Source organism: Pantherophis guttatus, chromosome 1 (genome assembly GCF_059756535.1).
Source record: "Pantherophis guttatus breed Tessera chromosome 1, ASM5975653v1, whole genome shotgun sequence".
Taxonomy (NCBI): domain Eukaryota; kingdom Metazoa; phylum Chordata; class Lepidosauria; order Squamata; family Colubridae; genus Pantherophis; species Pantherophis guttatus.
The window spans coordinates 25,859,324-25,868,676 of record NC_142063.1 but is presented as its reverse complement, the minus strand read 5'-3'; the positions used below and the strand labels follow the sequence as shown (position 1 = coordinate 25,868,676).

The 9,353-nt window shown below is 38.1% G+C and overlaps 1 long non-coding RNA gene across 1 annotated transcript; it reads right to left on the bottom strand.

Moving 5' to 3' along the window:
* Window positions 1–1,832: 1,832 nt before the first annotated feature.
* On the bottom strand, window positions 1,833–6,672 carry LOC148116362 (uncharacterized). Its single transcript, XR_015734446.1, has 2 exons — window positions 6,532–6,672; window positions 1,833–2,246 (listed from the first exon to the last, which is right to left on the bottom strand). It is a non-coding gene; the product is annotated as an uncharacterized LOC148116362 (long non-coding RNA).
* Between the last annotated feature and the right edge of the window lie 2,681 nt (window positions 6,673–9,353).

The following is a 9,353-nucleotide window of genomic DNA, read 5'->3' as shown; positions in this document are numbered from 1 at the left end:
CTGGAAAGACGCAATGCCTGTTTTGATTCATGGCGGGCGTTATCAGCCTGTACCACTACAGGGAGGAAAATGCTAAAGCCAGAACGAACAAGAAAAGCTGTTTCTGAATAAGATAAAGAACTTTAAAAACAAACACCATTACATTCTGCCCAGGGAGTAACAAGATTATTAGCGAGAAGGATCAAAGTTTCAGAGCTTAAAATCGTTCCAGTTTTCACCATTCCTAGCACCTAGCAGTGTCCCGACTTAATGCCATCATGAAGACAAACAGGAAAAAGAACATCTCCAACAGTTAGCCCTGCCTCCCTTGATGCTTTCAGATCTCCTAATGGGCTTGACAGAAAGGAAGGGAAGTGAAAAGTATTTATTGTCCAACACATGAAAAGCACAATTTGTGCTTGCTTTGAAGCAACGTTTATTGGGTGTAAGAAAATGAGTTTTCAGATGAGAATGCGAGGATGGAAGTCCAGTTTTGAACTTTCTCCATGGCCTAATAAGTAAAAGAAGCAAGGAAACTAATTAGGGTTCCAAGTAAAGTGAGCTGGTGCAGCAATCCCATTTTTGAAGGATAAAATGAGCTCATTGAGTATTAGCCCTTTTGTTAGGGATATAATGAAATATGTATAGGATAATAGAAATAGAATAACAGAGTTGGAAGGGACCTTGGAGGTCTTCTAGTCCAATCCCCTGCCCAGGCAAGAAACCCTATACCACTTCAGACAAATGGTTATCCAACATCTTCTTAAAAATTTCCAGTGTTGGAGCATTCACAACTTCTGGAGGCAAGTTGTTCCACTTATTAATTGTTCTAACTGTCAGGAAATTTCTCCTTAGTTCTAAGTTGCTTCTCTCCTTGATTAGTTTCCACCCATTGCTTCTTGTTCTACCCTCGGGTGCTTTGGAGAGTAGCTTGACTCTACCCTCTTCTTTGTGGCAGCCCCTGAGATATTGGAACACTGCTATCATGTCTCCCCTAGTCCTTCTTTTCATTAAACTAGACATACCCAGTCCCTGCAACCGTTCTTCATATGTTTTAGCCTCCAGTCCCCTATTCATCTATAAATATATAGATGTATAGATAAGTGTGTGTAACAGGGACATGGTGGCTCAGTTGCTAAAACACTGAGATTATCGATCGAAAGGTTGGCAGTTCAGTGATTCGAATCCCTAGTGCCGCTAACGGGGTGAGCTCCTGTTACTTGTCCCAGCTTCTGCCAACCTAGCAGTTCGAAAGCACATTAAAAAATGCAAGTAGAAAAATAGGAACCACCTTTGGTGGGAAGGTAACAGCATTCCATGCACCTTTGGCATTTAGTCATGCCGGCTACATGACCACAGAGACATCATCAGACAGTGCTGGCTCTTCGGCTTTGAAATGGAGATGAGCACCGCCCTCTAGAGTCGGGAACGACTAGCACATATATGCGAGGGGAACCTTTACCTTTTTATAGGTAAGTAGATGTGGCTCATGAATTAATTAGGGCATCTGTCAGAACTCTAACAGCATGGCTATATAAATGTATTTGTGTAAAAGTATGGGATGAAGTTGTATAGGATATCTTTTCATCATGAAGAAAATCTATCTATCTAGTTCCTAGGAATCAGAAAAAATGCTTGATGGCACATAATGAATCGATCAATCTATCTTAGAGATACTTTGCAACTTTGCTGTAGCAACAGAAATGTTTACTGTGGTAGCCTGGAACATAAAGTAAATGGATTGCAAAATTCAAGCTCAGTTTGCTAGTCTTCCCCCTGCTCCCCTGCCCCAGCCCCCACCCCTATACACACACATGTACCTAATCGTAGTACAAATATTTCCTGGCAATATCTTTTCTCTCTCATGTTCCCTTGATATTTTCTTTATTTCATCACTAGACCATGAATGAGGCAATTCTAAATCATCCTTAGCTGTACAAATATTAAAATTGTATTTTCTCATTATTCCAAACCCATTTAAGATACATAAAATCTGATAGGCTTTATTCCTTGCCATTACCCGGCAGGGAAATTGGGTGACAGGAGTAATTGGGAATAGAGGCAAGGATAGAAATCAGTAAGGGGACAGCAAATATCATTCCACCATAGTTTTGTACTTAATTAAGAATGGGTAGAAACTTGAAGTTGAACTTGATAAAGGGAAAGCACCCAAAAGTTAGAAGAAATGTCGATGTCTATGGAGATTCTCAGCCATTCAGGTCATGGTTGTCCGGAACTGAAGAAATTTCTTGAATGAGAAGAAATGTCTTCAAGAAAAAACAGAGAAAGTCCAGTTGCCTTTTGAAAAAAACACCTTTGGAAAAAAATTAGAATTTGCTTTTTCAGGACAAAGTTATATAAACATCTCTTGTAGTTCTGGATTTTGATGTAAACAATATGGATTTGGGCAGTGGTGAAATCCAAACTTTTTTAATACCGGTTTTGTGGGCGTGGCTTGGTGGGCGTGGTGTGGCTTGGTGGGCATGGCAGGGGAAGGATACTGCAAAATCTCTATTCCCTCCCCACTCCAGGGGAAGGATACTGCAAAATCCCCATTCCCTCCCCACTCCTGGAGGAAGGATATTGCAAAATCTCCATTCTCACCCCACTCTGGGGCCAGCCAGAGGTCGTATTTGCTGGTTCTCTGAACTACTCAAAATTTCTGCTACCAGTTCTCTGAACTACTCAAAATTTCCACTACTGGTTCTCCAGAACCTGCTGGATTTCACCCCTGGATTTGGGCCATCACCAAAAGGTTAAGGAAGCCTAATTGCTCTCAGACATCTGGGAAGAAATTGTGAAATAAAGGCTGCTCCACTAAAAATAGTTACCCACCATGACAGATTGAAGAGCCAGCAAGTAACCTGCTCTTTGTAATTCCTCTCTGGACAAGAAGAAGAGTTGAGATCACCCACAAGTATTTCTTACAGCTGCTCTTCCCAAGGAGACGGCAAGATAGTGGTCTCTGGCATGTTTAGTGTTCTGGGAAATGAGCTATCTTAGTCAACCGATGTTTAGTGCCTATTTTCCATTTTTTTCTTTTTTTTCCTGCACCTTCAGCTTTTTATTTTTTGTACTATGTATTACTTTTTAATTATAGAGTTGTCATTTTTAATAAAATTATTTTCAAGAAGGAAAGCCTAATTGCTCTCCTCTGTTCTGATTTCCAGCATAAAGAATAATTTTCAAAGATATCCGCTTCTTCTAAAACAGATATGTGTCTGTGTCTGTGTCTCTTCATTCATCATTTTCTAATTGTGTAGCAAGGAGGTGGAATTGGTTCCTCCAAAAATTACAAACAGATTATAACTAATTCAACCAGATTAATGATGTAAAAAAAAATCCTTAACATCTTGAGAATAAACTTCCAGATTTTGCTGGAATTGTCAACTTTGTGAGATAGTCCAGATATGAAGCACAACCAGATGAACTAATTCTACACTATTGTAAGGTAAGGTTAATAGAATCTTGCAAGTCTGAAAGATTCTCATTTCTCCCCCCATTGTCTTTACAGCCCATGAAATTATGGAGAGTCCCTTCTAAGACATTTGCCACATCCAGATTTCTTCTAAGCCAGGGGTGTCAAACTCAAGGCCTGCACATCTGGCCCATAGGATGCTTACATCTGGCACACAGGGCTGGCCTGGAATAGCAAAGGACCAGCCCATGGTGCCTCTGGAAGCCAAAATGGGGTGCACCCTATTTTTGGCCTGGAATGGTCTTCTGCAGCACTTTGCCAGCCATGCACCCCGTTTTGGTTGGCAAAGTGCTGTAGGAGGGCATCCAAGCCAAAAATGGAGTGCGGGGGGGCACACATTGCCCCCCACACCCAATTTTTGCTGGCAGGGTGCTGCAGGAGGCGTCTGTCCCATCTCCTCCCCCCATTGGAGTAGAACTACAATGCTAATCTGGCTCTCGAAAAAATCCAGTTTGACACCCCTGATCTAAGCATTCAACTGCTACTAGTCTACAGCTCTGACTCCCAAGGCCATTCTCACATATCATTACAGTAATGCTATTTGATTATACCTGAAATTAATCCCACAAGCTGGAAGCATAAACCACCTCAGAGGATTAACTTCTGATAATTAATGTCTAGAAAACTACCAGACCATCCTTTGAACAACTAAATTAGTATTGTCCTGCTCAATAATGAAATATACTGGACTTCCATTCCTAAAATATTCCATTTACACTTCCTAGTCTTGATCTAGACTGAGACTCCATGCACTTCAGAAATGAACTCCAAAAAGGGAACCACAAGATGCACATGTTGAGTATCAACTCCTCCATTTCTTACAATGTTTCCAGAAAGGATGGAAAATGTATACAAAGTGAGTCAAAGATATAGTTCTCAGCGTGAGATAAGCTTCAGAAGAGGACTTTGGAAATTTTATCTATGAATATTTTAATTTTATTTTTCTTGATGTGTTTATTTTGTATCTTCTTTTAATTACTGTAAGCTATTTTGACTGCATGCATAATCAGAACAGAGAGGGGTATCAAATGTAATCATAAAATATAAATATTTAAATATAGGACTACAGCTCTGTGGCAGTGAAGATGCTTTGTATTCAGGTCCCAGAGTACAATCCTAGGAAATTCTAATCCCTGGAGAGTTCCTGCCTCTTGGTAGAAGGAATGTTAAGCTTGATGTTGTAGTTGAGAATATAACAGCACATAATGTCTTGTAATTGATAGCTATGCTTAAAACAAATTTAGAACTTTTATGCAACACTTGGCTTGTTCTCTATTGGCATTGCAGATATGCAATTGGCTTCACATCATAAGGTTCAAATGAATGGCATTCAAACGATCATTTTTCAAAGTCTGCTGGTTATCAGGAGGATACGGAAGATACATAAACTACATGCTAATTTTTTTCCCCTCTACCATGAAAGTTTCTTACCAATCCTGGGAGGAACTGCACTGCAGTCTGCTTTTCTGCATGGAAGAGAATCAGCTTGATAACCAATATCTTGAAATAAAATGCATAGTGGGGATGAGGAATCTGTGATGAAAAATAATGCACAGTTCCACTTGCCAGAATAAATAGATAGTGAAGATGTGTCTCGGATTTTCAAAACAATGGATTCTCTGAATCTCCACCAGCCTTTTCTTATCCTTCAGTACCTCTTCACATAAAATTGTTTTATTTTTAAGGCAAGGCGATGAAAATGCATGCGACTTTGTGGACTACCTCCTTCAAAGATTTTGCATAATGCAAGGGAGGGAATTTCCTGAAAAGAGGGGGTCTTCCTGAATATTTGTCATCCACAGGTACTTATTTCATTTGTGTAAAAAGCATTTTACAAATTCCAAAGATGACATCATTTGCATATGGCATTATTACACCAGTGACACAAATTGCCACATATGCATGTAAAAGTAACATAAATTCAATTTTATCAAGTCTCTGTTGGATGCAATAGGCTCAATCCATCTTTTTTTTTTTTTTACTCTAAAATGGAAATTTGATCCATTGCATTTAGAGTCTGCTAAATGTGCCTTGGACTTCAACTAAATTTCTTTAAACTAAATTTGATTCTGGGTATGTGGATGCATGCACAAATATACACAATGTGACATCATTTCAGGAGATCCCTGTTTGTTTTAAGCTCAGTACCAGTTTTGAACTTTTTTGTATTCAAAAGGTGATAGTATCACTTTATACTTCACTCTACTGCCATGTGTGGAATACTGCATCCATTTCTGGTCATCGCGATAAAAAAAAAGATGCTGAGACTTTAAAACATGTGCAGAGAAGAGCAACAAAGATGATAAGAGGCTAAACTGTACAATGGACAGTTAAGGAAACTAGGCATGTCTAGCTTATCAAAGAGAAGGATTAGGGCAGGGGTGCTATTCAGCAGGTTCTGACAGGTTCTGGAGTACTACTAGCAGAAATTTTGAGCAGTTCGGAGAACCGACAAATACCACCTCTGGCTGGCCCCAGAGTGGAGTGCGAATGGAGATTTTGCAATATCCTTCCCCCAGGAGTGGGGAGGGAATGGGAATTTTGCAGTATCCTTCCTCTGGAGTGGGGTGGGAATGGAGATTTTCCAGTATCCTCCCCCTGCCATGCCCACCAAGCCACACCCACCAAGCCACACCATGCCCACCAAGCCATGCTCACAGAACCGGTAGTAAAAAAAAAATTGAATTCGACCACTGGAATGATAGCGGTTTTCCAGTCCTTGAGGGGCTGTCAACACAGAAGAGGAGGTTGACTTATTCTCCATAGCAAGAAGTAACGGAAGTGGAAGAAAGATTCAACCTATAACTAAGAAGAAATTTCCTGACAGTGGGAACAATTCAACAATCAACGGAACAGCTTGCCTGGTGGTGAAGTGGTTGAAGCATAGTATTGCAGGCAAACTCTGCCAACAGCCTGACAGGATTCAAGGTTGACTCAACCATCCATCCATATTACCAAGGTTGGTAATATGAAGACCCAGATTGCTGAGGGCAACATGCAAATAATGCTTGTAAACCATCCAGAGAGTACTATGGGGTGATATGGTATATAAGCCTAAATGCTACTTATATTACCTCTGGAGTTGTAGGTGCTCCATCATTGGAAGTTTTCAAGAAAAGACTGGAGAACCATTTGTCTGGGATAATATAAAGTTTCCTGCCTTGAGCAAGGGGTTGGATTAGAAGATCTCCAAGATGCCTTCCAGCCCTATGTGTCTGTGATTTTGTGGAAGAGACAAAGCAATCTTTACTATATGCCTTTAAGTAGATGCTTTAGATGATTCTAAAAAAAAAAATCTTTATTTTACTACATTTTTTAAAAGTGCATAAATATGAAACCCCCCCTAAAATTTTAAATATTCAACTAACAAACAACAACAAACAAAACCCCAAGAAGAAAAAAATAATCAAAGCATCTCATCTATTTATCAAATATTAATATTAAATATTGTATATCAAATGATAACTTAAAAGACTCTATTGTAAAACATCATGAAATTGTGCCTAAGGGAAACATACTGCATTGTTTTCCGATTAGTAGAAAATATGACCTTTTCAACATGAATAAATAATGCATATTTTGAATCCAGTCCTTAATATCCAGGATAGCAATATTTTTTCCTGTTTCTCAAAATAATTATCTTACCAATTCTCCCTGTCACATATAACCAAAGTCCTAAAATTGTAAAATTTCACATTTTTTTTTAAATTAATGCAATGTACTATATTTAATAACACCCACAGATATGGAAATAATATTGCTAATAATAATATAATGCCAAAAGATATTAATTGCTCACCAAACAAAATCATTTGTGGGTATGACTTTCACATCTCCAAGAAAATTTGGTATCCAATCTTAATTAATTAATTAATTAATTAATTCAACATATATGTCTGCCCATCACAATGAGTGACTTTTTTTTGGTGCTTCCAATAAACTCTACCGAGAATCTTTTGATTAATCAGTTTCATTCTTAAAATCAACAGGATCAATTGAACAATTTTTAAAAACATTGACTATTGATGTTTCATTATTACATATTTAATAGAATAAACTAATAACAGAGTTGGAAGGGACCTTGGAGGTCTTCTAGTCCAACTCCCTGCTCAGGCAGGAAACCCTGTACCATATCAGACAAATGGTTGTGCAGTCTCTTCTTAAAAACTTCCAGTGTTGGAACATTCACGACTCTTGGGGGCAAGTTGTTCCACTGATTAATTGTTCTGTCAGGAAATTTCTCCTTAATTCTAGGTCCTTCTCTCCTTGATTAGTTTCCATCCATTGCTTCTTGTCTTGCCTGTCAAAAATGTGCTTCAGAAAAACATATTGCTACAGTTGTGAATTAGGTAAATGGCATTTGATTTGTTCAGAAAAATCCTTAAAATAATTGGTTGTAAACCAATTGTAAAGTAATTGGTTTACAATAACTAATTTTGGGGAGCCTAGCTTGAGAAAAGCATGAACTAATTGACTTCTAAGATCTCTTCTGATATAATCATTTTATAACCAACAGAAAGAAGAGCAAATGAAGAACTAGGATTTGAATTTAGTTCTCATTCAAAGAGTTTTTACTGAGTATCCAATAAAATAGCAATAGTCCAGCAAACAGCGTATTTGTGAACAACCATTAGATTGAAATTTTAATCCTAGAGTTGTTTTCATTTCCAACAATTACACCAATGAAGCTGAGGTCTCTTTGTGTCATTCTGCTATCTTAAAACTACATCTATGTCATGATCAAGTAGACTTGATCTAATAGAAGATATGTCTCCTAAAGCCATTCAAACCCTTCAATCAGAATAGAGCTGGAAGGGACTTTGGAGGTCTTCTAGTCCAACCCCCTGCTCAGGCAGAAGACCCTATCTGTGAAAAGTGGCTTTCAAATCTCTTCTTAAAAACCTCCAGTGATGGAGCGCCCACAGCTTCTGAAAGCAAGCTGTTCCACTGGTTAATTGTTCTGTTAGGAAGTTTCTCTTTAATTCCAAGGTGCTTCTCTCCTTGTTTAGTTTCCATCCATTGTTTCTTGTCTTGCCTGCAGGTGCTTTGGAGAATAGATTGACACCCTCTTCTTTGTGGCTGCCCCTCAAATACTAGAATACTGCTATCATGTCCCCCCTAGCCCTTCTTTTCTCTACCATACCCAGTTCCTGCAACTGTTCTTCATATTTTGTTAGTCTCCAGGCCTTTAATCTTCTTAGTTGCTCTTAGTTTCCCTCTCAACAATCATTTCTGTAATCCAAGAATTTAGGAGAACTGATGCCCATCATCTATTATTTAAGTTTTATGTGGATTTTCCATGTATATTCTAGCAACTAATCAAGTATAAACTCCCATTTTAATTGATATTGCATTATTCCTTTCCATTTCCATACATTTTGTGCAGATCTTTTATGTTGTTTTGTGATTCTCTACTTTTTCTTTAGACATTAGACACCAAAGAGTTTGTGATTAAATGAAAGGCTGTAATTTTCCCCACCGCCTCTTTAAAATCTAAATTAATTGTTATGATAAAAATTAATATCATTAATGGTTTAACTACTCATTTTCTTATCAAAACTGTCTCTTGTTAAAAGCTCATTTTTCTCTCAGATTTTATGTATGACTAATTTCTCACAGAGTATTCATGAAGCTTTGGTTTTGCAAAACTGAGTTTCATTTTTCTTTTGTTTGCAATTTTACTCTTTTCCCCTCTCACACATATACACATTAACATGATGTGTCATAATCGCATTCCTCTTTTGTTGTTTTAGCTGGTTCAATGAAAGCATTGCCCTGATATAGAATAAGGAATTTACATTTTGGACAAGAAGATTAATTTCCTTTAAAAGAAAGAGAATGACTCTCTACTGGTTTTAAGCTTCATTCTATTACAGGAACACACTTTGGAAACATA